The sequence below is a fragment of the Thalassophryne amazonica genome, chromosome 10 (genome assembly GCF_902500255.1).
Source record: "Thalassophryne amazonica chromosome 10, fThaAma1.1, whole genome shotgun sequence".
Lineage (NCBI taxonomy): Eukaryota > Metazoa > Chordata > Actinopteri > Batrachoidiformes > Batrachoididae > Thalassophryne > Thalassophryne amazonica.
In genome coordinates this window covers 77907738-77928562 of record NC_047112.1, presented here as the reverse complement: position 1 = coordinate 77928562, position 20825 = coordinate 77907738, and the positions used below count along the sequence as shown (strand labels likewise).

The following is a 20825-nucleotide window of genomic DNA, read 5'->3' as shown; positions in this document are numbered from 1 at the left end:
GGTTCAATAACAGGCCCATATCACCAGCTGATACTTGACGTACACTGAAAAAAAGATACACTCCTGCAGTGAACACAAAGGTTTGTGGCCTCTCAGGATGGAGCTTAACACCTTTATCGTGTGAGCTGAGAGCTCTATCTCCTGCACCACAGTACTACCAAAACAAACAAACATACAAAAACTGTAGTTGTTATAATGCTGCAGGTTGTAACAAGATTGTGTTGATTTATTGTGACAGATTCACTGTTGTTTTGCTGACGCGACTGTCCAAAACCCACTGAGGCGAGCTTTTATGCAAACTCAGTGATATGGAAACACGTGGCCTGGAAGCTATGCACTGAAAATCAAGGTTGATCGACTTACTAAAGTGCACCATAGTAATTCCAGTTGCTGCATAACACTTAACATTCAGTTTCCAAAACTACAAAAGCAAAATACAAAGGAAATCTGATATTTTAAATATCAGCCATTGCACCAGGGTGACCTTGACACCTGATCAATGATAAAGGCCATCCAAATTTAAAGATAAACTGCTATTTTTATAAAAATATATTGAATAAAAATATTTTTGAGGAGTGCAATTTTATATTCAGTTTCTTGGATTATATAAATAATGATGCACAGAATGACTTTGACTGTTTCATTTCTTTTCAAACATCAAATTTTGTGCCAACATTTAAAAATAAATACTTACAGTGGTACAATCCAATTCTGGAAATATTATAATTTTTTATAACTTTGGGTGATATATATATACACAAATATCAACCTTTCTGATAAGTAGCATCTCCACCTAAACTGCATGCTCTTATGATCGCCTTATTCCCAATAGTGCAGCAGATAAGAGAGTGGAATCTTGCAAATGGTGATACAAACATCAAATCTGGTGCAAATACTGCTTAGACATTCCCCTTTTGAAAAAACCAATTGGCCATTTAAATTTTCAATAGGCAGCCAGGTTGGGGTCAACTGAAGAATAATTACACAGGGGTCAAAATTAAAAGATGCTCCAGTCATATTGAAAACTATACCACATTATTTGTCTGATCAAAAATATTCCCAAAAGCTATAGTTTGGACTATCTGTGACTGAATGTTATGGAGTTATGGGGTAAAAACAGCAAGAATGGTAACAAAGGTCAGTTTCAGTTTGTGCAGGGGTCAAAAGTAAACATTGCTCTAATTTTGGTTCAAAGTGGTCCAAATTATTATTTGAGTTAATAGGGTTGTTTGGACCATGTATTATGCTTAGTTATCATGTTAAGGGGTAACGTGTCACATGTCATAGAATCCAATGGACATTGACCTTGTTTGACCTTTACTTTGGAGACCAAGCATTAAAAAGTGTCAAAACTATTCCATTTATTAATCCTATTTTTCTGTAATAAATTTTTAAAAGTAATGTCTAAAGTGTATTTGTGCCAAATTTGATGCTTGTATCACCATTTGAAGGATTGCTTCAATTATCTGCTGTATTACTTTGTGTGGCTGCATTTTAGCAAAACATGTGAAGAATGCCACATCTAATTTTGATCAAATTTGGTAAGTGCATTGGGCTTTTACACACACACACACACACACACACACACACACACACACACACACACACACACACACACACACACACACACACACACACACACGCACACACAGTCCTCTCTCCAGTTCAGTTTTGAAAAAGTTAGAGAAGCTCCCTTAAATCTGCTGCAGACATACAAGTGCACTTCTGTTTGATGAACCATCCACAAATGAGTTGATGAAGGTTCCTCTGTGTGCGGCGTCACTGCAGTATCATACACACAGTGAATGTCCCTGTGTAGTAAACATGTTATTCAGCAATCTGTCACTTTACTGTTGCCTATATTTGTCTTTATTGGTTTTGACCCCTCATGGAGCAAGCACACCCACACACATTCACTCACAACCATCTGCTGCAGTAATGAGCACGGCTGAGCACTGTCATTTGCCGTATCAATCTACTAGGGTACATATGCAATGCTATGCTGTGACAGAAGGTGTGGGGGTGAACTTTCATCGTCGCTAAAGAGTGAATTAATTAGCACCGTGTTTGAAGGTTCTCGTTCATGTCTCCCCAATATGTCACACTGTGTGATCTAACAAGGCCTCATGCCAATAAAAAGCATCCTGCAGCACATGAGCTCACTCTGAGTGAAGGCAGGTGTGTTTAAACTTCACTTTGGAAATCAATGTTCAGGTCTCAAGAATACAGTAAGACAGGAACCGCAAGGACCTAAAAGACTTGGACCTTCAGATTTCTTCAAAGGTATCGGCAGTGCCAAACATCCGGTTCCAGCAACTTTGTGACTCTACAATGCACTGTAAAAAAAAAAAAAAAGTCTGTGAAATTAACAGGGAAATCCTGTAAAATCATGACATTTAAAAAGAGCGAAAAGAAAAATGGAGTAGCGTTTAATTGACGGCAATAATTTGTAAAATGTGAAACGAAACTGATCTGTGAATCTAACAGTCCAAAGATGGTAAAATAATCATATACCATTGTCGAATTTACAAATGACTGTAGTTTAAACACAGAAAAACCATAATACCAAAAACTGTGAATACCAAAATATTGGGGAATATTTTCCGGATGATCTGTATAAGCTCTTCCAAGGTATCTTGTCGTTTTTAAGGCCAAAGTCTCAGAGATGTGAATATCACAGCCAAGGAAAATGAATCTCTAAGTATGACATGTTTACCCCAAAGAGATGCACTGTTGATGGTTGACTCTGGAAAGTTGCTGAAAGCCTGAATATATTTATTGACCCAGGACAAAACCAAAACCAGGCACATCACCTCCTCACTCAGCTTTTCATCTGCTGCAATCATTGCATCCACTGATTCCACATACATCACAAAGTCAAGGTGAGTGAACCTTTCCCCCCCTGATAAAATAACCCAAGTTGCTAACACCTATTCCAGGCAAACACTGAACAAAATACGAGCCAGAACACATTTCTATTAAATGTCGTAGTTCACTGGGAAGAAGGCACAGTCTGCCTCCCCTTTGTGCAGCACGAGCAGTGGATATGATGTCCAGTAATGTTCAGAAGATCCTGCAAATTCTCAGGATGTTCCACAGATTAGCCCAGTCCACCTAATCAAATGCTTTCTTAAAATCAAAATAAACTTACATTCAATGAATACTTACAGAAACAGGATGTGGTTGTTAGATGACTTATTTGGTGTGAAACCTGTGTGTTCCCATCACTGGCAAGAAGTAGATGGGACTAAATTCTGTTAAGAATGACCCTTGTAAGTATCGTGTCCAGTACAGAAAGCAGCACAGCACTCCTGTCCTTGTTGCAGTTTATTTTTCAAATGGGGAGAACAAGTCCTTCCTTCCAGTCTGTTGGGGCGACACCAATCTTCCAAATTGAAGCAAAGATTGCTTGCAATAGCAGGAAAACAGCATGGCCACTCACCTCCAGTAGTACAGCCCTGTTAACACAGATCTGTAGAATCTCATCAGTTTCAAAATCTAATGTGTTTTCTACTTCCCTTCCCAATTTAATTGAAACCTGTTTAATGTTTTCAAAGACATCCTGCTAACACAGATTTTAGATACTTTTCCTTGGCTCACACCCTACCCAATGAGTAGACTTTCCAACAAGTGCAAAAACAAACAGTTCAAATAGTTCATAATCTGTGATATGAAGGACATTAGCAAAATATTATAACTGATTCGAGACTTAATAAACCTGTAATTCCTGATGTGAGGGATAATGTGTTTTGAACAAATGTCTTCATTGTATTTGCAGACGTTATTTATCTGCTTGAAGGTATTTCACCAAAACGTTTCTACAAGTTCTCCAAATTCTCCAGCCATATTAATCATTTCTATATCCTCTCAAATACAACCTGCAGAAATGTTTCCTACAAATATTAAATCAGTAAAGTTCCCACAATGCGTAGGCACAAAAATAATCTGTTGCATTTCTCCTGTCACTATGAGGGGGTGTGAATTTAGGAAATGGTCCTGAGGGTCATTGTGAGATTATGAATAAATGACCTGTTGTGCTGTTTGAACTCAAGGACTTGGATTTTCCATCCTGGGTATGTAGTAAGTAAACACTGGTGATTTTTTTTTTTTTTTTTTTTTTTAACCACAATAGAATGTGTTCTTTTGCTGTTTCCTATAATAACTAAGATTATAATTGGTCACATGTTAGTATAGGGATAACATTATAAAGGCTAATGCAGTCATTGGTCGACTAGTTTGGACATTATAATTGCTCCATCAGATAAAATTTTACTTTTATAAATATTGTTAGAATGATACGAAATTAAATAAGGGCACTTTTCCTAAACTACCTTTACTTCTACTCATGACCTGTGGGGTTGTTTGACCATGACCTGTGCATTTGTATGAACAAATAAATCAAATCTGTCATACACAGTGACTCAATATTCTAATCATAGCTCTTTTCTGATTTAAAAACAGCTGTTGGCACTAAGGCTGCAACTAATGTTTATTTTTGTAATCAGTTGATCGATTGAGTATTTTGTCAATCAGTCGATTAGTTGTTAGGTCCTTAAATGTCAAAAAAAAATGTTGAAAAACTTTGATCGATGTTATCCAGAGGCCGAAATAACACCTTCAAAAGTCTAATTTTGTCCAGACATTCAATTTACTACCAGACAGGAATAAAGCAGCTTGTAAAATATTTGGATTTAAGAAACTAAAAGCTAAGAATTTGGATTTTTTTTTAATGATTCAAAATGATGAATGCACTATCAATAGTTAATTGGGAAATTTAATAGTCGAATAATAATCAAATAATCATTGCATCTCTCATTGGTATAAGTGAATGATGCACCATGATGTGCACTCAGTTTGTGATGGTGGAACACGTCACTGTTGTTGTCGCTCAGCATGATAAAACAAGTCACTTGCAGGCTTTATTATATTTCGTAAAGCACTTCCACAACAGTGCAGAGATTCTAAGAAAGATGACTGTGAGGATCAGTGAGTCAGTCTGTCCTTGGGTCTTGGTCTAAGTATAGTTACTAGTTATGGGGTTGAAAATCAAACAATATTATCTGTACAGTAGTTCTCCTGCACTGCTGTCACTTTAAATCAGGAGTAATTGGGTTTTAGTTCTGTTTGTCCGATTAAAACTTCACCAATTATGTATATTCATAATGGCTTGTCTCTAGGAGAAAAATGTTCCTTTGATTTTTTTTTTTTTTTTTCATGTCACTAGAATCAAGATGCACGCTCCCATGGTTTATTCTGAGAGAAGTACTGCCGATGGGACCATCTGTTATTAAAGCTCAAGCTCATTAAAGCTGGGGAAAAAATGTCCTCCAGAAGCTGCTCATTGCATGTCTTCCTTCTATAAACATTAGTCCCGCCACTGGCCATTGATGTTAACTGTGTTGGAGTTCCTACATGAACAACACTTTGCAAAGTTTTTGTGCTAATGAGTGTCAGCATGTTGCACTCATATAAGAAATTGTGTACCGTACCAGTTTATGGGAACATCACAAACCACAAAGTCATGTCAAAAGGCTTTGAATGAGATGTTAAACATTTTAAAAATGCTTGGTGGCATAAAAAAGGAGAAAAACACAGAGCATGACTCTCCTTTAATTTAAGGGTGATTCTTTAACTACGGGCACTATTGGCCTTGTAAATGTAATTTCCACCACACCATTGCCTTACAATATAAAGCGCCTTGGGGCAACTGTTTGTTGTGATTTGGTGCTATATACATGTGCTCTGATGTCACTGTTTATCTCCATAGAAACTACCCAAACAATCTTTCATACAAACTGTTTAAAGGAACATTAGTGTTGTGGTGGAAATTGCGGCAACAGTGTGGGACAACTACATTTTGTTTAAAAAAAATCACAACAGTTGTATGACATTGAATACCCCAATTATGTTTTGATTATTTTACTGATATTTTATTCAGAGATATTGTAAAACATTAGAAAATACGTTTCTTTACCATTCATTTTTATCATTGAAGATCAAAAGTCTGGGTGTGGGACAAGCACAAAACGGCAATATTTGCATATAATGATGCTGAAAAAAGGTGAAAAAGTCATCATAGACTACTAGAACAAATTTCTTAACACACTTTCATTGTAAAGATAACTATAAAAGTGTGAAATTTCCCCTTTTTTCTGTTTTTCATACAATATGATCAAAGCACATAATAAGTGTCCGTAATCTAAGAATCACCCTTAAATGATGTCCCAAACAATATTCAAGTCTTTAGTCCACCCCAGTATGAAAATATGTGTTTTTTTCTTGATCTGGACAAAACATCACTATGGTTAACAGGATCCTGAACACTTGGCTTGATCCTGATTGATGACCTGCAGTCCTGATCTGGATCTTTGTTGCTGCTCACTCATATATGGATGTATTTTTATGATCCCGATCACTCATCTTCAATTTAAACAGTTTATTGATCACAACATGTCACCCCAACATGTACAACCCCAATTCCAATGAAGATGGGACACTGTGTAAAATGTAAATAAAAATAGAATACAATGATTTGCAAATCCTGTTCAACCTATATTTAATTGAATACACCACAAAGACAAGATATTCAATGTTCAAACTGATAAACTTTATTCTTTTTGTGCAAATATTTGCTCATTTTGAAATGGGTGCCTGCAACACATTTCAAAAAAGTTGGGGCGAGGCAACAAAAGACTGGGAAAGTTGATGAATGCTCAAAGAACACCTAATTGGAAACTGGTGAGTGTCATGATTGGGTATAAAAGTAGCATCCCCAAAAGGCTCAGCCATTCACAAACAAAGATGGGGCAAGGATCAACAATGTGTGAACAGCTGCATGAAAAAATAGTCCAACAGTTTAATAACAATGTTTCTCAACATTCAATTGCAAGGAATTTAGGGATTCCATCACCTACAGTCCATAATTTAATCAGAAGATTCAGAGAATCTGGAGAAGTTTTTACACGTAAGCGGCAAGGCCGAAAACCAACATTGAATGCCTGTGACCTTCGATCCCTCTGGCAGCACTGCATTAAAAACCAACATCATTGTGTAAAGGATCTTACCGCGTGGGTTCAGGAACACTTCAGAAAACCATTGTCAGGTCACACAGTTTGTCACTACATCTACAAGTGCAAGTTAAAACTACCATGCAAAGCGAAATCCACACATCAACAACATCCTGAAATGCTGCCGCATTCTCTGGGCCCAAGCTCATTTGAAATGGACAGACCCAAAGTGGAAAAGTGTTCTGTGGTCTGATGAGTCCACATTTCAAATTGTTTTTGGAAATAATGGACGTCGTGTCCTCCGGACAAAAGAGGAAAAAGACCATCCAGATTGTTACCAGTGCAAACTTCAAAAGCCAGCATCTGTGATGGTATGGGGGTGTGTTAGTGCCCATGGCATGAGCAGCTTACACATCTGTGATGGCACCATCAATACTGAAAGGTACAGCCAGGTTTTGGAGCAACATATGCTACCATCCAAGCAACGTCTTTTTCAGGGACGTCCCTGCTTATTTCAGCAAGACAATGCCAAGCCACATTCTGCACGTGTTACAACAGCGTGGCTTCATAAATTCAAATTCAAATTTATTAATTTATATAGCGCCAATTCACGACAAAATTGTCTCAAGGCGCTTCACAACATAAAAAACAATTAAAAATTTAAAACACAATAAAAACAACCATAAAAGAAAGACAGCAGTAAAAGAATAGAAGATTAAAAACACATCATAACACTAATGATAAAACAGGGAAAATAAATGAGGTCTCCACAGTGTCCGACTGCCGAATGTGTGCCGGCAGATCGTTCCACAGAGCTGGGGCACGATAGGAAAAAGCTCTGTGACCGGCAGACTTTTTATTCACCCTGGGAACACACAGAAGTCCTGCACCCTGAGAACGCAGGGCCCGAGCTGGTACATAGGGGCTTATCAAGTCAGCCAGATAGGGAGGTGCAAGTCCATGAACAATTTTATAAACTAAAATCAGTACTTTAAAATCTGATCTTGCAGAAACAGGAAGCCAGTGCAGGGACGCCAAGATTGGCGTAATGTGGTCAAACTTTCTGCTCCGTGTCAAAGGTCTGGCAGCAGCATTCTGAACCAGTTGAAGACCCCTGATCCTGGACTGCGGTAATCCAGAGAATAGAGCATTACAAGAGTCCAATCTAGAAGAGACAAACGCATGAATCAAAGTCTCAGCATCTGCCATAGACAGAATAGGACGAATCCTCGCTATATTTCGCAAATGGAAGAAGGCAGTCCTTGTAATGTCTCTAATGTGGAGATCAAAGGACAACGCAGGATCAAAAATTACTCCAATGTTCCTCACTTTATCCGTATGATGTATAACACACGGACCTAAGCTAAATGCTAGCTGATCAAATTGATGCCAATATCTCGCTGGACCAAAAACCATAACTTCAGTCTTATCAGAATTTAAAAGTAGGAAGTTACTAGACATCCAACTTCTTACTGATGCAAGACAATCTTCCAAGGTTTTTATGTGAGTAAGATTACCAACAGTTATTGGCATATACAATTGAGTGTCATCAGCATAGCAATGAAAGGGAATCCCAAAACGCCGCAATATATTCCCGAGGGGTGCTACATAAAGAGAAAAAAGCAAGGGGCCCAAAACGGATCCCTGAGGAACCCCAAACTTCATGTCTCTACGATCGGAGGAGGTTCCATTACACAATACACAGTAGGAACGACTGGACAGGTACGACGTCAACCATGCAAGAGCGGTTCCAGTAATCCCAAAGTGATTCTCCAGCCTATTGAGTAGAATATGGTAATCCACAGTGTCAAATGCAGCACTAAGATCCAGCAGCACCAGGACCGTAGTGATATCCGAGTCCATTGCTCGCAAAAGGTCATTCACTACTTTAGTAAGTGCTGTCTCTGTGGAGTGAAATTTTCTAAAAGCAGACTGCAGTGGCTCAAAAAGATTATTCTCAGTGAGGTAGTCCACGAGCTGTCGCGAGACCACTTTTTCCAGGATTTTAGAACAAAATGACAGATTTGATATCGGTCTATAATTCTTCAATACACTCGGGTCGAGATTAGATTTTTTAAGTAATGGTTTGATCACTGCAGACTTAAAACACTTAGGAACAGATCCAGAAGTTAATGAGAGATTTATAATTTCCAGCACAGTTGGTCCAAGAATGGGCCACAGGTCCTTAAACAGTTTTGTTGGTATAGGATCAATTAAACAGGTTGTGCTTTTAGTAGACGTCACGAGCTTCGTCAATGCGCCTAGCGAGATACCATCAAAATCTGTAAATCTGGATACCACCTCAGTGGGCGCATCCACCTCCACAGCAGTATGCAGTGGTTGGGCCAAAGCCTGCTGAGATATACTCAACCTAATATCCTCAATTTTCTTCTCGAAGTAATCCAAGAAGTCCTGTGCTGAGAAAGGAGAGTGAATAACAGGTGGCTGTCCATGAATAAGAAGTGCTACAGTTTCAAACAAAAACTTGGAATTATGCTTATTTTTATTAATCAAATCAGAATAATAGGCACGCTTTGTAGCCAGTAGTGCCTGCTTATAATCCAAGACAGCATCTCGCCATGCAAGATGGAACACCTCTAACTTAGAACTACGCCATTTCCGTTCAAAACCTCGAGCCTTCTGCCTAAGGTCACGCAGGTAACCATTAAACCAAGCTGAGTATGCCTTGGGAAGGCGTGTCCTCAAGAGAGGAGGCGCAACCTTGTCCAGTGTGGCCTTGAGCGCTGAGTTCAAGCCATCCGCAAGACTATCTACTGATTGAATATTCTCTAACCCTGAGGCCAAAATTTCAGGCAGTCTGGCTTCGAGTTCTATCATAATTGAAGGAGTAATGCGTCGCCGCAAAGAAAGACAAGGCTTTTGATCCACTAGGCGCGGCAACATAAATGCACACCTAACAAATGAGTGGTCAGAGATCACCGAGGCAAGAGGCAAAATGTCAATGTTTGTGACAGCAAGGCCACGTGTGAGTACCAGATCAAGGGTATTTCCACTAGTATGTGTTGAATCCTGAATACATTGCTGGAATCCCAGCGCATCTACAAGTTCCATAAATGACTTGCAAAGGGGATCAAAGGGCTTATTTATGTGAATATTAAAATCACCAATAATCAAAATGTTGTCCACACTAGCTGACAGGCTAGAGATGAATGCACCAAATTCATCTAAAAATTCAGAATATGGGCCAGGAGGCCTATAAACAGTGACAACATTGCATGACTGATTTCCATACTTCTGACCCTGACAATATGTAGCATCATGGGCAGAGCGGAGAGTCAGATGCTCAAACGAATTATATTTATGCCCCCCGACAGTCAAGAAGGTAAACTTGGATTTATAGATAAAAGCAACACCCCCGCCTTGCTTCGCACAACGAGACATGTGACTGAATGTGTACCCTGGTGGGCAGGCCTCATTCAGAGGAAGAACAGCTGTGGGTTTGAGCCAGGTTTCACATAACCCAATCATGTCCAAATGATGATCCATAATTAGATTGTTAATCAACAGGGATTTTGAGGACAAAGATCTGATGTTAATAAGACCCAAACTGAAGACTTCTGTCGGTTTGACAGACTGACATCTTTGAATAGGCCTGAGTATCTTAAAATCCACTCCACATTTTCCATCCAGCGCCCAGAGAGTGTCAGGAACCGCTGTCGTCACATCAGGACTACAATTCCCAGAAGCTGCAGCGCTCTGATGACGTGGGCGCCGAGCACCGATGTGCTCAGCTGACCAGATGACCGGCACAGACGACCCAGTTCGATGGAACACAAACTTTCTCCGGGAGCCTCTGTGGACACAGCGACGTCGGCGGAACAAGCCAAGTTCTCTGATAGCGCGAATGTCCCGAGGGACATTATTGTTGTTCAAGCTTCGTAGCTCAGCTGCAGAGTAGTTTAGCATCACGCCAGCCGAGGGAGTGAAATGCGGCGTCGTACAGCGCAAAGCAGGCAATAAACAATCAAAGATAACTAAAAATGCACACTGAAGGACCAAAAACCACGTTAAGTACATATCCAAAATAAAAATTACACTCAAGCCACTAAAAACCGAATTATACACAAGAAAACTTGAGAAAATCAGACGAGCGGCGAACACACAACGCCAGCAACTCTTCTTCATCTCTTCCAAGTAAAAGAGTGTGGGTGCTGGACTGGCCTGTCTGCAATCCAGACCTGTCACCCATTGAAAATGTGTGGCACATTATGAACCACAAAATATGACAACAGAGACCCCGGACTGTTCAACAACTGGAGTCGTACATCAAGCAAGAATGGGAAAGAATTCCACATACAAAGCTTCAACAATTAGTGTCCTCAGTTCCCAAACGTTTATTGAGTGTTGTTAGAAGGAAAGGTGATGTAACATAACACAGTGGTAAACATATCACTGTCCCAGCTTTTTTGAAACATGTTGCAGGCATCCATTTCAAAATGAGCAAATATTTGCACAAAAACAATAAAGTTTATCAGTTTGAACATTAAATATCTTGTCTTCGTGGTGTATTCAATTGAATATAGGTTGAAGAGGATTTGCAAATCATTGTATTCTGTTTTTATTTACATTTTTCACAACGTCCCAACTTCCTTCACTGGAATTGGGGTTGTACATGAGAAAGATTTAGTAGAACCAGTGGCAAATCAACATGTGGATCCATGTCAGAGATCTGCTCTGATGGCCCCAAACAAAAAGGGAGAATGCAAGAGAACTTACTTTTTCAGATATCCTCTTGGCGAAGGTGGTTGAAAAAAAGGCACACAAACAAATGGCAACAAACACAAAACTCTATGATAGAGGTAGTCATTCATAAGTCAGTCAGAAACAGCAGTAATTGCATTTTGAGGATATACGAGGTATCTTGTAAAACTAACCGGCAGTTTTATAAAAAAAAAAACTATATGGATTTGATTGACATGCGATTACACCAATCATGCTTGAACCCTCGTGCGCATGCGTGAGTTTTTTCACGCATGCGCACGAGTCGTTTCCGTGACGACTCGGTGAATCTGTGTGCGCCATGACAGGAAAAACACCTCCATGTTGAAAACCATTTGTAAAATTCAGGCGGCTTTTTATGGCTTTCAACAAGTGAGTAACTGAGAAATTGTTTAACAGCTGGGCATGTTCCAACTTGTCCGTTAAGGTTTCCAACGGAGGTGTTTTTCCTGTCGCGACCCCCCGCGGTCGGGTCCGGCCCGACATGCGACTCTGCCCGCACGTTCTTTCATTACAAAATGTCCGTTAACAATGGAATGTCCGAATAAACTCCTCATGCCGACTTCTTCTGAAAGTTCTCTGTTCGCTGACGACTTACTGGGTCAACAGAGCCTGAAATGTGGAAGTTTTCAACTTGAAACGGCGAGATGCTGCCGCCTCGAAGCGCAGATCACCGTCAGGCGCCGTGGGCCGTCCTTACGGCGACACTACCAGACCAAAATCTCTCATCAGCCGTTAAAATTTTTACCGAAAACCAGCTGAATTTATCGAATGGTGTCCACTCAGTTGTGCCTTACAGTTTTGAAAAAATTTTGATCAAACAAAGCAGCAGTCTCTGAGCCATTCCTAAACAATGAAAAAATCGACGAGAGGGTGGGCGACTCCTCACTCAAAGACTGCCCACAAGCGAATGACGTAACCGACAGGCATGAAAAAACTCTTGCATGCCCACGAGGGTTCAAGCATGTCTGATGTAATCACACATGATTCAAATCCATATGGTTTTTGAAAAAAAATAATAAGGTCGGATACTTTTCTAATAGACCTCGTACCCTATGTAGCATCATGAACGTTTCACACTGAAGGAAATTGTATGTCAAAGCAAAATCTAATGATACCTGCAGGTAGCATGATACAGGTATCACATTTCCCATGGGAAATGTGATTCTACAAGTATTGCAATATGATAATAAAATACACAGCATGCCATATACTGTATTTGCAGTCCTGTTCACACATTACTTCATTATAGTGGTGTAACGGACTACAGTTTATCCGTGATCGGTACAGATTGCCCCGATAGTTTGGCAAACATATGTATTAATGGATTCATTATGTGAAATTAGTTTGAAATACAGATTTGGTATTACAGTTGTTCAGTGTTAATTGTTTATAATTCTGTAAATCTCAGTGCAGCTTTTGCAGTGGAATCAAAGCAGTTGTGAATTCACATGAAAGGATCATGTAAATAGCTCAGTTTGGGGAAATTGGGTGAAGACGTTGAAAGATGAGGAACAAGCACAGAAAGAATCACTCCGAAATATCTGGAGCTTTGGATGATGGAGTGTTCGCTATACCTTTCCCATGCCATCCTGAGGCCACAGAGCCAAGCACAGGCTAAAGAGAGAGAGAAAAAATAAATCCCCAACTTTTTCTTGGTGTTGTGCCACTTGGAAAGCAAAGTTATGTCTGCCTTTCTTTTCACACCAATCTGGAAAATGATGTGATCCTTAATTGAAAATTGTGATACAATCCAAAGCATGACTTCTGTGACCTGCTGCACTCCTGGTACATTGTCAGTGGATTTCCTCCCACTTCACTTTCACCGTTAAGAACTCAACACAGTCCATGTTGAAGGCTGCGGTTGGAAATAATTCCTGATTAGCTACATATTGTAGAACAGATGACTCTCTGGATAGGAGTCGGACAATAATTGTGTAGATTAGGGTTCAGTTCCAGCTGTGTTCTTCACTCTACCTGCCTGTGTCCTTGGACACAACACTTCATCTGCATTGTCTTAGTCCACCCAGCCATAAATGGGTACCAGCATTGGTTGAGGAAGTAATCTTTAATGGACTGGCATGCCGTTCATGGTGGGATGGTTGACTCTCAGCGGCTTCGTGTTACAGCTTCCAGGGATAAGCACCAGCCTGATGGGCCTGTATATGACTAAGGTGATGTCTTAGGTTACATATTGTACAAACTAGACAAGATGACAAATAAAATTGTATGCTTTTTCACAAAAAAAAAACCTTTAACCTTCACATTGGAGCACTAAAAAAGTTCTTCTCTGGCAGAAGGGTGTACTTTGGTCCCCTTAAAAGTAACTCACATTTTTTGTGGGGCTTTATTTGTTTTTATTCTTAAATACCTATGCTCAAAGTTTACTTCATCATCGCTGCAATTGCAATCTCACTAAACTGTGTTTTTGGTTACACAAACAACAGCGATGCCATGGTGCACAAATGGTGCTAATGGTGGTGTTGTTGATGGTTTTAACACTCATGAAAACTGTAAGCATGTTCAAAATTATCATGACACTCTGAGATGAGTCCATCATCTCCTCTCCCATCACCATCTGGTACGCTGCTACCACTGCTAAGGACAGGAGCAGATTGCAATGTATCATCCATGCAGCAGAGAAGGTGATCCATTGCGATCTGCTGTCCCTACAGGACCTATACACCTCTAGGGCCCTGAGGTGAGCAAGGAAGATAGTGGCTTATCCCTCTCACTCAGGACCCAAAAACTTTTTGTTACCCTCCCCTCTGGCAGATGGCTGAGGTCCATCAGGACTAAAACCTCAAGACACAAAAACATATCTTTCTGTTCATAGCAAGACGTATAAATAAAGCCAGAGACCCCTATTTACCCTGCCTCCCCCCACTCCCACAAAGTACAGACTGATCATCCCTGTACTGTTGATAGATATGCCTGAACAGCCCCATTCCACTATATCCATTTGACTGTAAACTTAGTTTTGCCCATTTGTCTATTTGACTCCTTCACTTCTTACATAAGTTTTTTTTTCCTTTTCCTTTTATTGTTGTTTATGCACCTATTACTTCTTACAGAAGTATTTTGTTTTATTATTGTTTATGCACCAATGACACCAGATCAAATTCCTTGTATGTGAGAACTTACTTGGCAATAAATGCGATTCTGATTCTGATTCTGACCTATTACGATCCACAACAGTGAAGAATCGAATTGCAGTCTGTGCAGAAAGGGGCTGATATGTGCCTTTTACTTCAGTTTTACAGACACTTTGATTTTTTATTTCATTATTACATCCTGAAAAAAAATTGTTTCTGCTTGAATGTAGATTTGGTCTTGCAGTCACTATGATGCCAAATTAAAATTACTGGGTGAAATCAAAATATAATGCAGGTTGTTTTCTGTTTTGTGGCAAAGCAATTTCATTGTTCTGAGTGGGCAGAGTCGGGTGGAGATTAGCACAGCTCAGGTGGATGCACAGCGACACCATCCCGAGGCACACACAGCTCCACTCACTGGTCTGGCAAAAGCTCTGCGAGCTTTACACGCAGGCTGTATGGAGTATTTGTTGCGTACCAGTACCAGACCACACACCATCTATGTTATTTGCACAGACGGTGTTGTTATTATTTCATCACTGTCTCTTTTAATAAATAATGTCTGTTTGAATGTGGATTGAGATGATGCCGGACTACAATCTAAACTAAAAGAAGAACACAATGCAAACTGTTATTTGTGAAGCAAGCACAACAGCCAGTGTGTGTGCAGTTCAATGCCTCACCATTCACCGACCTCTTTAAATCTCCTCTTGAAATATAATGTACAACCATAATCCCATGAAAGGAATGCCACACACATCAGAAAGATTACATTTGTCAAGTGTTAAAAGACACATTTCAGATATGTAACGTGTTTCTATATAACACTATGTAACACAATTTTTGTTCCTGGCTTCTAAGTGTTATATTTCAACTGCTTATGTCTAAAGTCTATGGAAAAATGACTACATTCAGCACAAACTTTGATTTTTTTTTTTTTTTTTACGTTCTAGAAAGTTCTAAAAGTTTCTTGAAATTTCTAGATCATTCTGACTTCAACTTCTAGAAAATTCTGGACAGTTCTAGCAGTTAAAGAATATTCTAGAAGACTAGTCAGTAGTGAAGGCGAATCGAGAATATTCTTGAAAACAGACAAATTTCAAAATATCATTGTCCTGATCACAGAAGCAAAGTTTCTGTGGAATAACAGCTATTTTCTATTTATTTAAGGCATAACAGGTTAGGAAAACACACCGTGTACCCAGGAACAAAACAAAAATAAAAATTTGTTAGATAGTGTAATCACAGACAACTCATATGGACACTGTGAGCACCTGATGCTGCATTCAAAGCCGCTTTTAAACAGCAGTGATCTGGTGATACTTATTTAACACAAGACTTTAGACTGCTGTTGTGGACAGTTAGAACCAATTACCTATTGGTATTTGGAATTGGGACTTCAATCTGGACCAAAAATCGGCAATGGGAGACCAGCCTTGGTCTGCCTCTCTTTTGGAGCCGGACACATTTCTCTGCTTTTCTGTTCCATCTAGTAGTGATGATGAACACAGCAGTGCACTTTCACCATGAAATGGCCTAAGGTGGAGATGAACTGCAAACTAAGATCCACCGGCACCCTCTCTGTGGTGCTGGTATACCCTTTTGTGCAACGGCTGCTTAGTCTCACCTATGTAGTGTTCGCTACAGTTTTCCTGACATCTGATAGAATACACTACATTGCTCTGTTTGTAACTAGGGATCCTGTCCTTAGGGTGAACTAATTGCTGTGTTAACAGGTGTTAACAGGTTTAAAGTAAACTGGGATTTTGTGCTGTCTGAAGATCCTCTGTAGTTTTTCCCCTACTCCTGCTAAATAAGGGAGAGACACTCCTCTTCTTCTTGGCTCTGTCTCCTGTCTGTCTGGTCTCTTTGTTCTTTTGGACTTCTGCATGATGGTCCCTGGATAAAGGCTATACCAGCATAAAGGCTATACTGGATAAGGGCTATACTGGATAAGGGCTATACCAGCACCACAGAGAGGGCACCGGTGGAACTCAGTCTGCAGTTCATCTCCATCTTAAAGACACTAACCACACATTTGAGGACAAGGAAGTTAAAATCTTAGCCAGAGAAAAGAAATGGTTTGAGAGGGGAGTGAAGGAAGCATTGTATGTGAAACAATTGAAACCCAGCCTTAACCGGGGAGGGGGTCTGAGACACGCTTTGTCCCCTGTTTACAATGGGGTACTCAGGTCAAAGCAGTTTCAGTCTTTTGTTCATGGTAATGAGTCATTCATGTCTTCAGGAGAGTCGTCAGGAGAGGTGTCAATCCCATCATTAGGAGGGACAGCTGCCCTGTCATTAGGAGGGTGCTAACTAGAGCACAATAGGTGCTAATTAGAGCAATCATTAATCACTAGTCAATAGCAGTCTGCCTCTCGGTAGGAGGGGTCTGGTTAGGTTTAAAACTCCAGCTTTGTTGGCTTCTGTTATTCTTCTTTACAAGAGTCAAGACAGAAGTCAGACTACCAGAGCAAGAAATTTAGCTGAGAAAGCTTCTGTGATTAGAAGCGAAACGTCCTCGCGTCAAGCAACCCAGTCGACGATTAGCTTCTCTACTATGTTAACAATCAGAATCAAAGATCAATAAGGATCAAAGGTTAACATTCATAAACAAGGGTCATAGTCAAGAATAAGGGTCACCATGTTCACAGTTATGAGTGCCCTTCTAGTTTTCCTTTCTGTCATCTTCATTTGTCAGATTATCTGTTCGTCTACTATTGCAGAATTTTATCATCAAGCTCTTTCTTCTGCATGGTGTGTATTCAAACATATGAAAACTTACAGTAATAATAATAATTTATTTGTACAGCACATTTCGTAGATTAAATTTTCACTGCATGTTCTGACATTTTTGTGTTGTGATTTTGTTTTATTTGTTCATATGGCCAAAGCAGATGTTCATTACATGGACTCTTGCCTGCTTGAGGTTTCTTCATATCATCAAAAAAGAAAAAGGAAAAAGTTTCCTTACCACCGTCACCAATGGGCTTCCTCATGAGGTGGGTAAGGTTTAAACCTTGCTCATGTGTTATACCTTGGTGTGATTTATGTTGTGATTACCTTCTGTACAAATTGAGTTGAACTGAAATCCAGCTCGGTGGAGTTATAATTCCCTTGAAGAACATCCAGTCCAGACACAAGTGCTTTCCTCCAAGTGATGAATTTATTGAAATTCTCCACGTGAAAACTAAAGAAAAATATAGACAGAATAGCTATTAGCTCTTGATAAAAATAAAAGAGAAATCTTGATATTAAACACTTGTACACTCACTGAAAACTAAATATAGACATGAAACAATAAACATACCTCTTTGGCTGTGTGCTACCAAACGAAATTAGCTTATTTCTTCTTTTTTAGCTTCTTGTGCTTGCTAAAAGTCTGTGCTTAATTGATGCTAATCTTGCAGCATGCTTGACTTCTTCAAGCTGCTTTTTTTCCACACACTTGACTAGCCGCGCCATCAGAAGGGTGGCATGTAATACTACACATAATAAAACGGCTGGTACAAGCCAAATAAAGACATGTACATGAAGCATAAAATAAAATGTGGCAGTTACACTCCCACCAAATCTCACAACCTTTATATGGGATTTCTGTAAACTAAACTGAAACTCAAGTGTGAACGTGGAACAAATTCAAAGTTACTCTGCTTCAAGCAAAACAATAACCTTATGTACAGGTCGGTTGTGTGAAACTGTCTTAGTCATGTGTTTACCATGTTTGTCAAATGTACTCTCGCTAACCAACAGTATGACCTTCCTCACTTTATTATCTGCCCCAGGGTAGACACCTGTGACTTTGGCTATTTTCCATTCATTGCGTGTCAAACAATATTATTTTTCTTCACATCTCTTGTAGGCACATACCATTTTTATCTTGGTTGCAAGTTGAGTAAATACTCTTTCCTCCACCAGATCCAAAATTCATTGACGAAGTACTGTACTCTTCTCCATTTCCTTTGAAGATACAGATCTTTCAAGCACTGCCCTGGTGAGGGTTGAACATTGGTTGACTTCACTGTAAGAATATGATTAGTGTGAGTGGTTCAGGTCCAGTGGGAACATTCAGATGTTCTGCCGAGAGTGGCCTGCTGTTAATGATCGCGATAACTTCATACAAAAATGTTATCAACATTCTGTTCTTGCTGATTGGTCAATGATAGCAGAAAGAACACTCCTTATTGTCCTTATGTCTTTTCCATACCCCTCCCATATGACTTGCAGATAGAGGATTCATGAGAAATTCACATTCAAATGTCTTAATCTTTTCTTGATCTATGTCTTTCATCAGATTTGCAAACTCTCTCTGAGCCCCAATGAAATTTGTCACACCTCAGCTAACGAACATTTCCTCTGATTCATTCATAAATGCATCTGTACCCAGGTCATCTACCACTTCTGTGTGGATAGCTTGTGAACATAGACAGGTTAGTCTCAGTCTATATCTTTTCAGCTATTTACGTCCATCTTTAACCCTCTACGCTCTGAGGGCATTTTTTTGGACAGTTCACTTGCCTGGCATAAATGTTTTATTATTGCTTTTAACAGCTCTCCCTGCATCCCACAATCAAGTTTTATGTCTCTTTTTTTCAGGACAACCTGTGCTTTCAGAATATATATGTTTTTGTTGTGATTTATAAGTTTAATAAAGGTTTACAATCAAAAATAAAAGCGAAAAATAATTTTCCACACGCATTCATTCAAAACACACAGCAAACTATAATAAACAACTGTTTTGACACTTTATAAAGGTAATTTGAGGTCTTGTGTGAAAGAGTGTTCAACAGAAAGGTTCAAACAATAAACACAAATGCACATTTTGAACAATACGTATATACAAAATGGTCTATGCATTTTGTTGTCCATTGATGTGGTAAACAGTGCTTTACGCAGAGAAAGCAACAGAGTTATCCAGTAACATTCACATGCAAACTAGTGGAGCAATCCTGATAGTTACACACTCTTTGTCTGAGCACATGAGATTGTCATCAGAAGCTTTCCGTGTGCTCCTGCTTTCACTGATCGCTGTGCGTAATGGCGCAGGGTGCACTGAGTATGTACTAATAGTATGTACTCATTGGAGCACCCAGGGGGCTATTCAAACTGGCCAACTAGTAACATATCACTCCTGAAAACGATCTTTGGCTTTTCACGAGGTAAATTTGCCCTACGATTGGATTTTTGGAAAACCATGTGACAGTGAGCCAATTCCGATTGGACACTCACATTGCGCACGTCATCACACAGCTTCTATGAGGAATACAAAAATGGCCGATGGCTGGCTCGAAAGTCCGTGGAGTTAACTTTTCAGCAAAAAAAAGTAAGTTTCTATGTCATATCATTCAAAAGTTATTTATAATTTAGTAAAGCTTGGTCTTAGCCGTCGTATATGACAGCATCGGCCCCAGAGGGTTAACATATATTGGTCTGAAACAATCCATTCTGACATAAGTCAGTTCCATCCTGTCTGTAAGTAAATCTCCCATTTTCTGGAATTCAGTACTTTTCCTGTACTTCCTACATTTGTCACATTTGAAGATATGAGACAAGACTGCACTGCTACATCCAAGGATCCACCATCCATTAGCTTGCAGTTCATTGATCATCATTCCACATCCTTGATCCTGAACCTTTGCATGAAAATGTCTAATAAGCAAAGTGGATATATGACCGTCTTTCAGTAGTATTGCCGAATGCTTCACATGAGGATGGAGTACAGCACAACTCAAAACAGTCCTTCGACTCTAAGTATGTCTTCTTCAACCAAAAACGGACTCAGCTTGTACCGCTTACTGTCCTTAGTCTTTCCAACTGCTGTCTTTGCTTTCAAACTCTATCTCTTATGAGAACGCTTTCACTTGAACAAGCTTGATGACTTCTAGTTCATCTTCCTTCCTTTCTTTTAAACTTGTACTCTGATCTTTCACCTCAAATTGCTAGAGCTCTGACAAATCTGGACAAATCTGAGAACTTGTCGAAG

The 20825-nt window shown here is 39.6% G+C and overlaps 1 protein-coding gene across 1 annotated transcript in view; it reads left to right on the top strand.

Moving 5' to 3' along the window:
• Positions 1 to 20825, top strand: part of LOC117518136 (inactive N-acetylated-alpha-linked acidic dipeptidase-like protein 2) — a 656634-nt gene that overhangs the window by 505448 nt on the left and 130361 nt on the right. The gene's annotated exons all lie outside the window — the stretch shown is intronic.